The sequence below is a fragment of the Mus musculus genome, chromosome 18, assembly GCF_000001635.26.
Source record: "Mus musculus strain C57BL/6J chromosome 18, GRCm38.p6 C57BL/6J".
Classification (NCBI taxonomy): Eukaryota; Metazoa; Chordata; class Mammalia; order Rodentia; family Muridae; genus Mus; species Mus musculus.
This window is the reverse complement of record NC_000084.6, coordinates 64,725,321-64,741,953: the sequence shown is the minus strand read 5'-3', so window position 1 is coordinate 64,741,953 and position 16,633 is coordinate 64,725,321. Positions and strand designations below refer to the sequence as shown.

The window sequence follows — 16,633 nt, the reverse complement described above, 5'->3', positions numbered from 1 at the left end:
CTCCTGCAAAGTAAGGACTATCCTAGCACGCACAGATGGATGGATGCACAGTACCTGGAACATCATCTGACCTTCAAATTCCAGCTAGAAACTTTCTGTCTTCTTCTCCATCCTCCAAGAAGCAGATTTCAATAGAGGATGTGCCTGTGGGAGAAAAATATTTAGAGACTTGAGTCAATCTGGGAGCTATTAAATTATGATGCAAATCTAAAGTAAATGAAGAATGGCAGGAAAGCTGGTGTAGGCTTATATTTTCAGAACCTACTTTAATAAGAGTTCTTAATGCTTTACTGCTTTAACCTCCCTTATAGCCCACCACCCACCAGAGGAAGTAGGAAGGAAAGATTAATAGGACAAAGGAGGATGTGGACCTGTTTAGAAATATTTCTTTTGGGGCAATTCCAATCTTCATTGTCAGGATCGCAGCAATTCAGTTCACAAGAATAAGCAGTGGTAGCTCGGTCTACTCACAAACACCATTCAAGAATCAACAACAGCAGTTCTATCCAGAAGAAACTGCGAGGCTCTGCCAATCGGCCTGAGTCCATGGAAGTGGCAAGAAGCTGCCGAAATACTACCGGAAATTCATTGGCTTGCTTCTCTCTACAAAATCAGGACAAATGATGATCAACAAAGAAGGCAAGGTGAACTAACGCCACAGTGTCATTGGTGAAGACCAACGAAGACCAGCAAGGAGTGGCAAGGCCAACCAATGCCATACAGTACCATCCACTGTCTGTTGGTTTATATCTCTACCCTTTCCAAACCTCAGGTGTTCTTTCAAGCATCCACAACCCCTTTTTGAGGCAGCACCTGGAAAAACAACACGTCTGTTCTCAGCATAACATTCTCCCACGTGTCTGCCTCAGCAAGAGATCCTCTTGTAAGACACTTTCCAGAAAAAACATGACATAACCAAGTCTCCAAAGAAACCAAAAATATCCCCTTAAGCTGGGTAGATTTATAGAAAGCCATGCCATCTAAGGAAGGTTCTTAAAGTAAGAGAGAGAGAGGGAGAGTTCTTGGGCCAAAGTCCATCAGCTAAAATGTATGCTCCTCCACACAGATGGCCTTCACACCATTGCTGCCCTTATTTGCAGCCAGGAGCAGCAGTTGCTTGATTTGGTCTTGGTCTGAACTTCGGCCCTCAGGCACTGGATGCTATGTGAGCATCCTATTGACCACCATGCTTTCTAGCCTGCTGTCTCATCTTTAGGGGGATATTCTTTGACATTTCCTGTTACTTTCTTTTATCTCTTTCTCACTCCTGCTAAACCCCTCTCCTTCTAAACAAATCTGTCTCCCGTTTTCATTCCTTTCTCTCTCTTATTTATTTATTTATTTATTTATTTATTTATTTTGGTGGTCCACTGAGTTTCATTAGGATTGCTTGCACTAGGATAGATGGGGTGGGTGTGAGGGGTTTACCCAGCCCCCAGCAACCCTGCTAGCTCATCCTAATCCTTCACTTTCCCCAAGCTCTATTACCACACCATTCCTCCACTTTCCAACATCCCTGGGTATTTCCAATCCTTGTTGAAGGACCCATCCCTAGAATGTATACTGCAAATACCTTTGTCTCAGGGATTTTCCCACTCTACTGTGCTCAGCTGTCACAGAACCCCCATTTTATTCACAGTGTCCCTCTAGACCAGTTTTTAAAACTCTGTGCTGCATCATAATTGTCTGAAGGTCTTAATAAAATGCCTATGGCAGGTTCTACCCCTTAACTACCATCTAGATACAACAGAACTAGAGTGAGACCAAATTCCTTCCTTCCTTCCTTCCTTCCTTCCTTCCTTCCTTCCTTCCTTCCTTCCTTCTTTCGTTTAGTTTTGTTTGTTTTCTGTGTAGCTCTGGGTGTCCTGGAACTTGCTCTATAGAATAAGCTCTGTAACCTCAAATGCAGAGATCTGCCTGCCTCTTCCTTCCAAGTACAGGAAATAAAGGTCATTTTAAAAAGCCAAAAACATACAAACAAAAAGTCCCCAGGTGATACAGATGATATAAAAACCACACTTTGAGACTGATGTAAACCCACTGTACTAACTCTGACTCCCACCAATCGACTCAGAAGACCTGGATGGAGCCAGTCAGTACATAACGTTGCAATGACAGGAGCTCTCTTCTGTGCCCAATGAAAACTTCTCTACTCAAGTCATGTCTCAGAAGCGAGGTGCAAGCTTTCAGAGAGAGACACATGGATTGAGATAGAGAGTGGGGAAGAGGGGGAAATAAAAAAGAACCCAGACAAACTCAGGGAGCCACTGAATCAGCCAGCCCTGGAGCGTGACCCCCCCCCCCCCAACTCTGAACCTCTAATTCAGTCATTCATCTCCTTATTGACTGGAGAAAGAAGTTGTTTCTTGCAACATCCTACGTTGTACTTTGTGCAGCACCAAACCCTGGCTGACTCACCTGCTCCTTGTCTGCACTCCTCTGCATAAACAGACAGGCATGGCCATGAAAAATAACCCCACAAAGCCATGTGAGTTCACTCTCATTCCCATTCTCATTCATTCTTGGCTCCCTCAAGAACTTCCCTATTCTCTTACAATTGTGTTGCTTTCCCTTCTGTGATAGTTGCTTCACACTTGGCCATCTCTTCCCAAACCATCCTCACCCAGGCCTCTATGGGCTCAAAATAGTATTGCCAAACACATCCATCACAGGGGAAGTAGACAAGCTGGAAAATAACCATCTGATGTATGCCAGAAAGTCTATCATGGCTATGCTACTAGCTACACTCTCTAACCCCTTCCCCATTGAGGATCAAGGAAAACCACCCTTCCACTTGGATTTTAGGTCTGCGTTTTGCTCTCAAGGACTACAATCTCACAACTATCTACTTCTCCCAAACTATGTTGTTTGATTTGGTCTCACCGCCAGACCATTCCAATGATCAAATAAGTAAGATCAGATGTGATGAGTCTTAAGCTAGTCTGTCTTGGCTTGGTTAAAAGTCCATGGCTGGAGAGATCGGAGGCACTCCTGGGAAGGCTATTACCGTTTGTTTTTGCTAAATAGAAAGTTGTGCCTATCAAATCATCTTCTAAATGTTTATGTTTATGTTTATGTTTATGTTTATGTTTATGTACAGAGATCAGTGCTGCTCTCAGTTTGGGCCAGAGAGGATTCTTTTGCAGTGGGCCATGGTAATTCCCCTCAGTGTGACCTCTATGTCACCTCTACAAAGGCTTAAGAAACACTGCAGATGGGAAAAGCCTGAGTATAGGGGCAGCGGGGTAGAGAGCTGTCATCTGGGCATGAGATGTATGTGCCCAGAGCAGCTGTGATTGACAGCACAACACTTCCAAAAGATTGAATTTGTCTTTTTTTGTTTTGTTTTGGTTTTGGTTTTGTTTTTTTTTTTCGAGACAGAGTTTCTCTGTGTAGCTCTGGCTGTCCTGGAACTCACTTAGTAGACCAGGCTGGCCTCGAACTCAGAAATCCACCTGCCTCTGCTTCCCAAGTGCTGGGATTAAAGGCACTAGGGGTAGGGGAGGAGCCTGCTAGGTCCCATCCCTCTCTAGGAAACTATTAATGGCTGCGGTAGGGGATGCTATTCTCTTCAGTGATATAGCCACTGGGAAAATGCCCATGATCCTATAATTAACCCTCCACGTAGTTCGTATCAGCAACCCTAATTCAGCTCACTCACTCAGGGGAAGAGAGATATAGATTTGTAGGTAGATAGACAGACAGCACAAAAACACTGTTGATAGTCATGGTTGGTAACTACCATGTACATGAAATATGTACATATTACATATATAATAGATAGGTCACCTTAACTATTATGGTTTTAGTTGTTTAGTAAAAAAAAATACATGCTTCACCATCAATATTTCATCATAGAAGGGGGAGGGGCTCATGAGAGCCCACACCTCCCTAAGGGACTATTGGTAGTTAATAGTTGCTGGAGTGGGAAGGTCACTTTCTGCAGTGGTGTAGCCATGGTTACATTGCCCATGTGCCCGTGCATAACCTCCCACTAACACTCATGCAAACAGTAACTAATTCCAGTGAGTCAAGAAAGTAGCAACAGAGTCCTTGAGAAGAAAGAGGGTCCCTGTGAGAGGGGGGAGGGACAGGATGGCAGAGGCGAGGATGAGTAAAATTTATACATCTATGAGGTTATCAAATAAGTAAAATAGTTTATTCATGGCGGACGTGGTGGCACACACCTTTAATCCCAGCACTCAGGAGACAGAGGCAGGCGGATTTCTGAGTTCGAGGCCAGCCTGGTCTACAGAGTGAGTTCCAGTACAGCCAGGGCTATACAGAGAAACCCTGTCTCGAAAAAAACTGGTTTGCCTTCTCTTCCCACACTGTGCAGCTCCAATCCCCTTCTGTTTCCCTGTCTTTCATGTGTGTGACCCTCTGAGTTTAACTGTGGCTGTTTGTGGGAGCTCTTGAACTTGTCCCATTCTGTCTCCACAATTTCTAGCACTCAGCTAATACGGTACTTTTCAAGGTCACTGTCAAGCCATATGGTGACTCGTTCTCAAGCGTACTGTCATACCATATGGTGACTCATGTCCAATCATCTCCAGCCACATCGTTCAGCAACACCTGACACTTCCCATCACTCTCCACCACTTCAGACTGACTCTGCCTTTCCCATGGTACCCTTGCCTCCTGAACTGGCTTCTCGGTCTCCCACCATCTAAAGAGTGATACTCTTGGGGATTTCGTTCTTGCTCTTCTCTGTCACTACAGCACTCCTCCTCCAAGTGACCCGCCCAGTCCCAGGGACACAGATGTACAGCTGATTTGCTGTTAGTCTAAATATTTCTCCTTCTGAGAATCTCTGGGCTCACATCTAACCTTCAAGCCGGCACCACTCGAATGTCTAATGGGCTTCTGAAATTTGGAGTCACTTGTGAGCGAATTAAAGACCCCAAACCACAAGTGATTATGTAGATTGCAGAGTAGACCCCCAAACCACACTAAACAAATAGCAATCACTATAAACAATACACGGTCATGATTATATTGTATATAAAAGTGTGGTTATCATAATGCTACTTGAATAAGATCCACATACTATATATGTGTTAAACAGAACTGTGTCTGGTTTATCTGCATTCCCTTCTACCCAGGAGCATAGCCTCTTTATGTTACAAGAGGCAAAAAATAAAATAAGGAAATGAATAAATAGATCTTTCTTGGTCATTAGTTTGGATATACGCTGGATGGCTTACCTGTCATAGGAAGGAAGCTCCAGTTTTCCACCCTGCTGAAGGCCCAGCCCAGTTTTGATCTAGCTGACAGCCATTGCCATAGCAACTTAACATCGTTATTTGTGACAAGAATGAATATATACAGCTGGCAGGACAGGTCAGCTCCGCCATCTCCTTTAAAATTAGCTACTTGTTTTGAAAGAATTACAGCTTTACAGGAAGCGATCATTGAACTTTCTTCTGTGTGCACGCTAAAGTAAATGTTTCTAAGCCTTCAAAATACCCAAACTACAAAATCATAGTTAATGATATCTGTATAATGCTTGATTAATCTACCCTAAGAGTCCAAAATGTCTCAACACGTAGTCAAGATACTCTTCATGCTACCAGTCAACATTTAACTTGTCACCCATAGAAGTCCAAGCCCTTGTCTCAACTCCTGGCAGCGCTCGCTTCTCGCTTCTGCTGCAGCTCTAATGGTATACGTTAAAGGCTGCATCTTTCTCGTGGGCAATTGCTAAATAGAAAAGTGCTAATGATTTTGGATGGGCTGACCCATGCCAGACAATTATACTTCACTTGATATTTTGGGTAACCTTGCTACTATGCTTTCTTCCCCTTGTGAGCATCAAGCAAGTGATGGCAGTTTTAGCTCCTTGTTCTATAACCCCCTTCTCTAAAGGTGTGTGTGTGTGTGTGGGGGGGGGTGCTGTGTAACTCAAAATGGCCCCAAATGCACAATCTTCCTGCTCAGTCTCCTGAGTCCTGGGGTTACAGGTGTGTGCCACCTGGTCTGGCTTCCATTTTCATCTTCTTGCGAATGTTATTTGAATCACAATCATTAGGGGTTGTTTTGTTGGTGGTATTTTTCCGCTTGTTGTTTGTTGTGGTTGCTGTTGTCACTGTTGTTTTGAGGAAAATCTCCCTTTTCTCCTGTTGCTTATGACTTAGGTTATCATATCTAGAAAACCAACCCCTATTTCATGATTACCAGGTATGTTGGCAGAAGCAGAAGGGTGAGGAGTTCAAAACCGTCCTCAGCTATAAGGAATTCAAAGATAGCCTTGGATCCATAAGACGCTGTCTCAGGCCCTCTGCCCAAATAAATGCCCGTGGTCTTAGAAGGGTTTTACTGACTCAGCTTCCACATCACAATATTGTGAGAGTATGAAATGACTTGAGACAAGGGTCCCACCCCATCCTATGCATGTTAACACTGTTTATTAAAAGACTACTAGTTTTGACTATGTGTCATGGCAGAAATCAAAAGTTGTGTGTATGCCTGTATGTGTTTATGTGTGTATATGTGTGCATGTGTCTGTGTGTGTATGTGTGTATGTATACATGTGTGTGCTTGTTTGTATGTGTGTGTGCCTGTGTGTGTGTGTATGTGTGTATGTGTATGTTTCTGAAATCTCTGTTCTATTCTATTATCATGCTTTTCTGCTGTTATTTCAGTACTTGCTGGAACACCAGGCCATGTCCATCAATCTGTGCATCTGTCTTTATGATGGGATCACAATGTAGTGGTTGTTGTAAGAATTAAGATCTAAAAGTATCAAATTCTGCAATGGTGCTGCCTTTGTATATCACTTTGACCATTCTGTATCCTTTGCATTATCATATACAACTTAACATTTTATTTATTATTATTATTATTATTATTATTATTATTATTATTATTATTATTATTTATGTGCATGTGTCCACACACATGTGGCGGCCAGAGGAAGGTACTGCATCTCTAGAATTGAAGTTACAGAAGGTGGTAAGCCGTCCAATGATGTGGGTCCTGGGAACTGAGAGCTGAACTCCAGTCCAGTGACTCAGTAGCGAGTGCTCTTAACCACCAAGCTGTCTCTCCACCTCCCACTTTTACTTTTGAATTATGTTGATCAAGGGTCTTTTTCACTGAGTGCTTGGCCATGTCACCCACTGTTCTAGGTGCTCCTTTGCTCTCCTGAAAAGCCAGCTGTTAACCTCCTCGTTAATCCCTCCTGTATGAGAAGTTACTTTCTCTTGTTCCTTTTAAGGTTCTTTTGTTGCATTTGGTTTCCATCAATTTGGGGTGCTGTGTGGATTCCTTTGAATGTATCCTCCCCAGAGTTTGAGTTTCTTAGATGTGAAGATTTGTGCAGCACTGTCAAGTTCAGGAATTCTTTTCTATCAAATTCAAGGACTTCTTTTCTAGTGCCAAGAGGGTTTGGATTTTATTGCTATGATTTTCTTCAGTGTACCATCAGCTTCAAATTCTATCTACTCTGCCTCATTCATGCTCAAGTTGGAGTTTAGGGAGTAGACTTTATTACACCCTCTGCTTTGAGCTGCCCACTGAACCACAAATAACATGTTCCCCCATGTTTCATGTCTTATCATGCTAAACTGTTGATCAGTTCCCCTCCCCATCTCTGTGACAGGATATCTGTAGAAATTGCTTTAGAGAGGAAGAATTTGTTTTGGCTAACAATTCCAGTCCCTCATGGCAGGAAATGTGTTTTGTTGTACCTCTCTGTTGTTGTGATTAAGCAATGACCAAATGCAATTTGAGGGAAAATGGAACTTTGCTGTGAGAATTTTGGTTTAAAAAACATAAATACTATAAGAATAAGTTTTCATTTTAATCCAAGTCCAGGTGTATATGGGGCTGTTTCAGATTGTCCACAGCAGCTGACTATGATTTGCCTCATGCTCTAGCAGGGGTGTGGTTTTGCCAGCTGCAGTTAGTTTCTGCTTTTGTGTGTCATATGGAATTCTGGGAACTCTTCAGAGGGTATATAAATGCTAGGGTCCAAAGAGTTGGGGAGCTGTTGGTCATGGTTTGCTAAGTAGTCATGCACAAAGAAGAAACAAGAAGAAGAAATTAAATGTCCTGACAACCAAGATCAAACTTTGCCCAAGGACCTTGGTGCCCCTAATTAGTAGGAAGTAGTCTAATGATAACATCACCCCCTTTCCCCTCTATCTTTTTTTTCCTCTCCTAACCAGTGTTAGAGGGTTGGAAGAGTGGAGAAGAATCCGCAAAGTAGTAAAAAGTCCAGCTACAGGGCTTGTTTCAGCTTATACTTTCAACTTGCAACCCTGACTGAGCTAAGTCAAGGAATTCAAGCCACGAGTTGGGTCAGAAACCATGGAGGAGTACTGTCATGCTTTCCCCCTGTTAGCTTTCTTACACACTCCAGGGTAGTCTGCTTCTGGATGGTGCTGCCCATTTACACCAAGACAACCTCCCCACAGACCAATCAAATAAGACAATGCTCCCATTTGATTTTTCCCTTTTCCTTGACACTAGTTAGACTGTGTCAAGTTGACAATAAAATATAGCCAGGATGGAAGGCACGGTGATGGGAGAAGACTGAGGCATTGGCAGTTGAAACTTCTGGCATGGCTTACTAAGATCTCTATCAACCAAAAGCAGTAAGAGCTTGGGTCAGAAGTAAGATGCCTGCAATCTTCAAGTCCTACCCTCTAGCAATCCACATCCCCTAGCTAGCCCTTCCCTACTCCTAAAGGTTCCATAGCTTCCATCAAGTAGCTCCAGCAGCTGGGGACCAAGTGTTCAGACATAGGAGCCTGTGGTGTTTCCCACTTAAATTGTTAATAACACCAGTTGCTGAGCACATGCTGCTAGGCCCACAGAGGAGACTTAAAGCAGTACTCTCTGGCCTGGTCTAACCTCAGCAATCTAGATTGCCTCTGCTCCTAGCTTTATGAGATCATTCCTACCTGGAAGTGAACCTCTGCTTTGTATCTGTCAGGAGTATCTATGTAGGGGAGCTGCTGTCTCTTTCTCTAGTGGTGGTGGTACAGTAGGATGCTTGTATAGGAGCTTAACTCCAGGGCTCTCTTGTGTTCCTTCCATAGAGGTTTCCCTGTAATTCTGCTCCCTGAAGTACTCAAGGAAAGTTGTGATTTTTGTGATTTACCTAGAATCCTGAAGAGACTTTTATGTATCCTCTTTCCAGCCTTCTCACTCCTGGTGGGAGAAAAACCATCTTCTACACATATTGTGAAGCTCATATAACAGACGTAGAGTGAAGTCATGCAGCAGATTCCACAGTTCTTGTAACAATGAAAATCATTACATGTTTACACAAAGGCAGCATGGAATAGTTCCAGGGCTGCAGACTCATTTGTAATAAGCAAGTAAGCTAATGAACATGGACACAATTAAAGTGTCAACAGTGAAGTCCAAAAAGGAGGACATGACAGAACACAGGGCATGAAAAAAGGTTGAACAACACAGTGTACACATCGCCACTGCTGCATGCATGCTAATGAATGGTCATGGTGTCTGTTCACAGCAGTAAACCCTAAGTAAGTCAAAGAATAATTGAAGATAGCCTCACTCTTAGCATATACTAGGCTCATGAGAGAGAATTCTAAGGGCTAGAGGCATCTCAGGGGTAGAATGTTCATCTAGCATGTAACCTGAATTTGGTCCTCATCACTGAAATGGGAATGAGAGTTCTGCATTGAGGGAGGGGTGCATCTGTTACAGAATTAAGCTGAACTTTGCTAAAATAACCACTCTAATATGTATAGGAGCTAGGGTGATGGCATTGGTTGAGAACGGATAGAAGGGTAGATCTTTCCTCTTAGAAATATATATGCTTATAAATCTTTATTGTGAGGGAGTTACTGATTTTGTCTGGCCACCTTAGCTTATAGATCTGATATCACACCCGTGTTAAACTCTTATTGAAGTAGACAGGGTCTGGTGTTATGTAACAGTATTCTTGTTCCATTGGTGAAAATTGTTAATGGACGGTTTTGCTAAACATCACAAAGCTCCAGAAGTTGGACACTGGATAAGTGTGTTTCCATGGAAGCTTTCCACAAATCCCTCCATGTGCTCATTCACTTACTCAACAAATATCTAGTGCGCTCTTAGTACTGAGAACACAAAAATATATCAAATGATCTCATGGGCAATATGTCTCCTGCTGGGTCACCCCAGTCCATTTCAAAACACTGCCGTGTTTTAAAATTAGAAATCCCCACAGAGACACCAATGAACTTGGCTACATCTTTAACTTTCTAAAATTAATCTTTATTTTGCTCTTTTCCTAATTTCGATCCTCATTCTACAGACAATATAAATTTTGATTTTTTTCTCATATCTCTTGATGTTAGGCCCCAATTCTAGTTAATGAGTCACAGAAATGTACATCCTGGGTACAATAAATTGCTTGTCTGACAGGAGCTCTGGGCTTTGTGCCATCTGTCTAAAGCAGTATTATTTTAATTTGCTTAAATATTTATTTACTCTTAAAATAACTTCTAGAACAATTCATAATTTAAACCATTTTAATTTTTACTTTTACTGTCTAATAAAACCAATTATGTTGCTTCATGTTCGTTTTAAATCTCCCATGACAACAAATTTGTACATTACTGTCATCAGTGTGCATGTAGTTTTTGAAATTTTGAATGTAACATAGTTTATTCCAAAACTTTTCTAAAGCATGGTGGGAAATTCAGGTGTTTTGTTTTTGGTAGTTGCACAATACAACTAGTCAAAAGCATTTTTAAAAGACATTGTGACCTTGCTATTTAGTTTTTTTTAGACTTTGTATATTTTGGATACTAATCTTCTGAGATATAGATATAACGTTGATAAAGTTTTTTTTTTCCTCCATTCTGTAAGTTAACTCTTCACTGGAATGACGGTGTCCTTTGCTACACAAAAATTTTCTAGTTTCATGAGGTCTCATGTGTAAATTGTTAGTATTAATGTTTGTGCTTTTGCATTCTGTTCAGTAAGGCCTTTCTTGTACCTGTGAGCTCCAGCATATACTCTGCTTTGTTCTTTATCAGTTTCAGGGTATCAGGCCTTGCACTGAGGTCTTTGATCTATTTGGAGTTGAGTTTGGTGTGAAGTGAGAGATATAAATCTACTTTCATTGTTCTTGAAGGAGCTGCCTATCCAGTTTGACCAGCAGCATTTGTTGAAGATGCTGTCTTTTCCTTAATGTTTACTTTTTGCCCCTTTGTCAAAAATCATGGGTCCAGAGGTGTGTGGAAATATGTCTTGGGCTTCAATATTATTTCATTGGTCATTGTGTCTATTTATATGCTTGTACCATGCTAGTTTTATTACTATCAGAAATGATGGTATTTCTAGCAGGTCTTTTATTGTAAAAACCTATCCTGGGGTTTTGTGTTCCCATATGAAGTTTAATTAACTTTTAACTTTTCTGTGAAGAATTGTGTTGGAATTCAGGTGGGGATGGCACTGAATGTGTAGATTGCTTTTGATAAAATGCCCATTTTTAGAATATTAATCTTACCAGCCCATGAGCAGGGGAGGCCTTTTCATTTTTTTGACATAATCTTTAATTTCTTTTTCTAATGTCTTGAAGTTTATTTTATGTCTTTAATTTCTTTAGTTAGATTAATTACAAGATATATTTTGATGTTATCATGAATAGTATTGTTTTTCTTCTTTCTCAGAGTGTTTGTCATTTGTATATAGGAAGGGTACTGAATTTTGTGTGTTAGTCTTATATCCTATTAATTTTCTGAATATATTAATCAGCTGTAGAAACTTCCTGGTGGAGTCTTCAGGGATTTTTATGTTTAAAATAAAATCATCTGTAAATAAGAATACTTTGATTTTTGCCTTGCATATTTGTATACCCTTGATTTCCTGTAAAATTAATTTTTATTCACTTGATGTAGTTGTCATCTCCAAGGCTAACACCCTCAGTATGCTAACCCAGGATAGTCCTAGAAGCTTCTAGCCTCCCTACAATGTTTTCAACCTCCAGAGTTACTGCTTAATAAGCTCACACTTTCTGGTTCTTTTTGAGCTCTGGTTGGCTGCTTTAACTCAGCTGTTCTGGCTCAAACTCCTCTCCAAGCTGACTGATTTAATCTGGCTTCTCCCTCAGCCTCTGACTTTTTGCTCTGCTTGGTCTCAATCTTACTCTGCCAATCAGTTCTAATCTTCTGTATAGTTTTTATTCTCTGGCTCATTCTGTCTTCACCTGTGTCTAGCTTGTTCTTTTTTCAACCTGTCTCTGTAAAACTCACCTGGTGAAACTGCCTCCCTTCACTTTCTCTATCTCTTCCCTTCTTTCTGTGGTGCTCTCTTAAGTAGCCTCTTTTTCCTGTCCTCGTGACAATTGGGCATATCCTATCTCTGTCAGATCTTCCTCTGATTCATCACTTTGTCTGCTACTCAGTTAGACATCACTGTCAAACACAGGTGCTTCCTTCTACAAACTAACTTTACCTTCACTGTTTGGGATTAAAGGTGTGTGCTAAGGGCTGAGCCACACTACAACTAGAAACAGGTTTTTTTTTTCTTCCGTAACTAGCACAATCTTGGTGATCGAATAGCCTGCAACAATCTGCTTCACTTGTCTTGTTGTTCTAGCCAAGACTTCAAGCACTATATTGAAGTATGGGGAAAGTCAACATCCTGTCTGGTTCCTGTTTTTAGTAGAAATGCGGTTTCTGTCTCTTTAAGTGATATTGGCCGTGGGCTTCATCTATATTGTATATGTTATATTGAGATATGATCTTTGTATCCCTATGGTCTCCAGGACTTTTTATAATAAAGGGATATTGAATTTTGTAAAAAGGCCTTTTCTACATCTAGTGAGATGATCATGTGGTTTCTGTCCCTGCATCTGTTTACTGATAGATTACAAAATGATGCCTAGACTTATTTCTATACATATAAATCATCACATCACTGAGCCCTCATTCAACAGTCTTCTTGCAGTAAATGCCAGTTAACACAGAGACTCATAGCAGGTCATTGTTCAGAGAACAAGAGACTTCAGAGTGTCTGACCCTAAATGGTATGTCTGTCACACTCCTACCCTCAAGGCTTGGTGATCTACACAGAAGAATGGACAGAAATATTGTAAGAGCCAGACGTGGTAGATGACTTCAAGCAAATTGTTTTCCAAATATAATAAGGAAAACCCACATATGAACTCATTGCACCATGACAACATACAGAAGACATGCACAAACTCAAGTAAACAAAAATCTAAGTTTGGAGAAGGGTGGATCAACATAAAGTCTTACCCTATAGCTGAGAAGTTATTGGCATTTGGTTGCTGCTAAGAGAGGAAAGACCAGATTTTTCAGTGGTGTGCTACCTAGTATAATTGCCACACTCCAGGGCATACTTCATGTCTGGGAGTAGTCAGCCAACGCAAATTCTATTTTATGTGTGTTGGGAGCAGGGGAGAAATTGGGTACATAGGGAGACAGAGAAGGATCTGGGAAAAGTAGGGATGAGAGTATATATGAATGTGATCAGAATATATTGTATAAAAATTCAAAGCATTAATAAAAATATAACCTTTAAAAAAAGAGATTTTTTTCTATTGAGCAATATCAGCTTAGATCCCTAGCCCAACTAGCACATCAGTTCCCTTGATCTGTGTATATTCTGTATAGTAACCATCTCTCAGATATATAACTGATAGGTTCTCTCTCATTCTGTGGGTTTATTCTTCAGTCAGTTTGGTCAGGGGTTGTGAGGAAGGGGTGTTTAAGAGTGGTGGAAGAAATGACTTGAAGTCAATGATGGGATGCAAGTTGACAGCTCTGTAGTCTGCTCAAGATAGCCCTCTAGTTAGCTCTCTGTTTAAGACAGCTCCCTGCTTGAGATAGCCCTCGGGTGTTCAGACCAAAGTCAGAAAATCTGCTAGAAAAATTTCAAAAGAGCTGTATTTGTTTTCCAAGCAGTTCTCTCTAGGTAGCTCAGCTCTTGTAGACCAAAAACCCAATCTTTTATTTACATGTCAATTCAGTCATTTACTCCAGGTTCCCCTTTGATTATCGCATGAATCAGCATTTTATTTGACCTTAGATCCTTGATTCTTAGAAAAAAAGACAGTAAGTACACTATTTAACATAGCAAGTCCTATAATCTGCCTGTCTTTGTAAACACAAACAATAAACTTAGCTGGATGGAATTCCACCCTGAGATCACCACTCCCTTACTTCCCAGTGCCTCTTTACTACTTGAAACATGAGCCTTGTTTTTTGTTTGTTTGTTTTTGTTTGTTTGTTTTTGTTTTTCCTATTCCTTTCCCTTTATCAACTCACTAGAGCAACTGCCTCTGTTCTTTTGGATCCATGAAGCCCCTTGTGCAATTTATATTCCAAACTTATATTTTGCTTAATTGAGAAATCCTGTTTATATAGTCTTGAACTCATGTTTTCAGAGTTCTTTCCCACAGCCTTAAGGTCACTGCATTGTCATTTTGCTAAGGAACATTAGATATACCCCACCTCCTGGAATTGTGTTGTTTCTGAGTATTATCTGTCATTAAGCTTGACAGAGAGAGCATTCCCCAATAACCTTGGCAAGAAGAACATTCTCTGAAGGAAGAACAGGAAGTAAAATACATACATTATTATTACAAATCAGCCTCACACCGGAGGAGACCCATGCCTTGGAGCCCTGCTCCAGGGTGGGGATGGTGTCATGCTGTCCCTTCTGTGGCCATGTCGAACCTGGCACAGATGATTGTCTCCTTGGCTGTACAGAAGCCTTTTAGTTTGATGCGGCCCTTCTTGTCATTTGTGACTTTAATTCCAGCATGGAGTCTTGTTCAGAAAGTCCTTTACTTTCCTTGTATGTTGTAAGGTATTACCTACACTTACTTCTATCAGTTTTAAATTGAAATCTTTGATCTATGTGAATCTAGGTTTTGCCCAGGACGATAACTATGGATGTCTCCCTGCAACCGTGTGTGTGTGTGTGTGTGTGTGTGTGTGTGTGTGTGTGTGTGTGTGTGTGTGTTATGTGTAGAGGTTAAATTACATCCATACTGGTAGTGATACAAAAAAATATTTGCAGAATGAGTACCATATTGGTTTGTTTTTCTTTGAGTTTTGTTTGTTTTATCATGATAGCTCTCTAATATATCAAGCAATTTGGAATATCAATTCCTTCTGTATTTTTCCACTCAGAATTGCATTGGATATCTAAGATGTTTTCTGGTTCTATATGAATTTTAGATTTTTAAAAATTTCTGTGAAGAATGTTGTGGATATTTTTATTGCAATTGTATTGAATTTGTAAATCGTTTTGGGCAGGATGGTCGTTTTAACATAATATTAACTCTATTGATTCACAAACATGAGATATTTTTCTAGTATCTTTTTCAGTCTCTTCAGAGATTTGACGTTTTCATTGCAGATATCCTAGCTCCAAATCTTCAAATATATGTGTGGCTACCACCCTTCATCAAAGAAGATTCTCTTTACAGCGGATGGAGACCACGGAAAGCCACAACTGAGCACATTATAGAAATCTGTGGATAGTTGAAAGTCTAGCCCTATCTTTATCAGAGTTCCTGCATCTTAGACTCGGGGAACACCATAGGGAGCAAAAAGATTCTAAGAGCCAGAATGCTGGGGAATCTGCTGTTATACAGTCTCTCTCAGAAATGGCTGCATAAATAAATCCAGAACAATAGCAGTATCAATAGACATGCTAACATGAAAGGGAGAACGCTTTTAAGGGGTCTTATCCCTACATAAAAATTCATAGACAATTAAAAAATGCGGGAAGCGGGAGAATTAGCCTCTCTCAGGGATGAGCCCTCTTATTAGTTATCCAATATAAAGTATAAATATAAAATCCAGCCATGAAACTTTATACATATAAGCAATAGGTGGTATTTATATGTTGGTGTGTGTGTGTGTGTGTGTGTGTGTGTGTGTGTGTGTACATGTGTGTGTGTGAGTGTGTGCATTTGTGTAAGTATGTGTATGTGTATTTTTGTGTAAAATCAAAGAAAAGGAGGCTATTGGTTTTAGGGGAAATGGAAAGAATTAGAAATAGAGGAAGCTGAGAAGGGCTGGGGAGAGGAAAGGGGAAAGTAATATAATTCTCTTTTAATTAAAAGTATACTTAAAACACTTAAAGATGATTAAAAAGCTAATTAACAATAAATGAATACTGAATTAACTGGGAGAAAAAAGAAATGGTAATCACAGAGCTTAGTTCTAAAAGGATCTGTAGAGAGCATTGAGACCAAATATCATAATGAGTGCTTATAGAAGAACTACATCTAGCCTGTCTGGCTAAGGATCTGACTATCCCAGATAGGGACTGAAGTCAGTAGTGGTAACACACTGGGGCCCTGCGACATGCTGAGTGCATTATAGATGGGAGATGGGGGGAAGGTCATATAAACAGGTGGACACACACACACACACACACACACACACACACACACACACGACTACACGTTCCAGGGCACGATATGGTTCCTAAGACTTTACTCAGGCCATTTGGCATAGGAGAGTCTGCAAACTGCAGTGGAGAAGGTCACTGAGCGAGCAATACCTCTTGGGTAAAGGAAGCTTAGGGTAAGTAGATGGAAAATGAGGCCAGAGAAGAGAAGAAACGGCAACATACAGCGATGTAAAGATATCATAGTTTGCCCACTTCTATAGGAACTCTC

At 40.7% G+C, this 16,633-nt stretch overlaps 1 non-coding gene across 1 annotated transcript; it reads right to left on the bottom strand.

Annotated features, from left to right (window-relative positions):
- Positions 1-13,826: 13,826 nt before the first annotated feature.
- Gm23016 lies at positions 13,827-13,888 on the bottom strand. The gene has a single exon (XR_003952723.1). It is a non-coding gene; the product is annotated as a U7 small nuclear RNA (small nuclear RNA).
- Between the last annotated feature and the right edge of the window lie 2,745 nt (positions 13,889-16,633).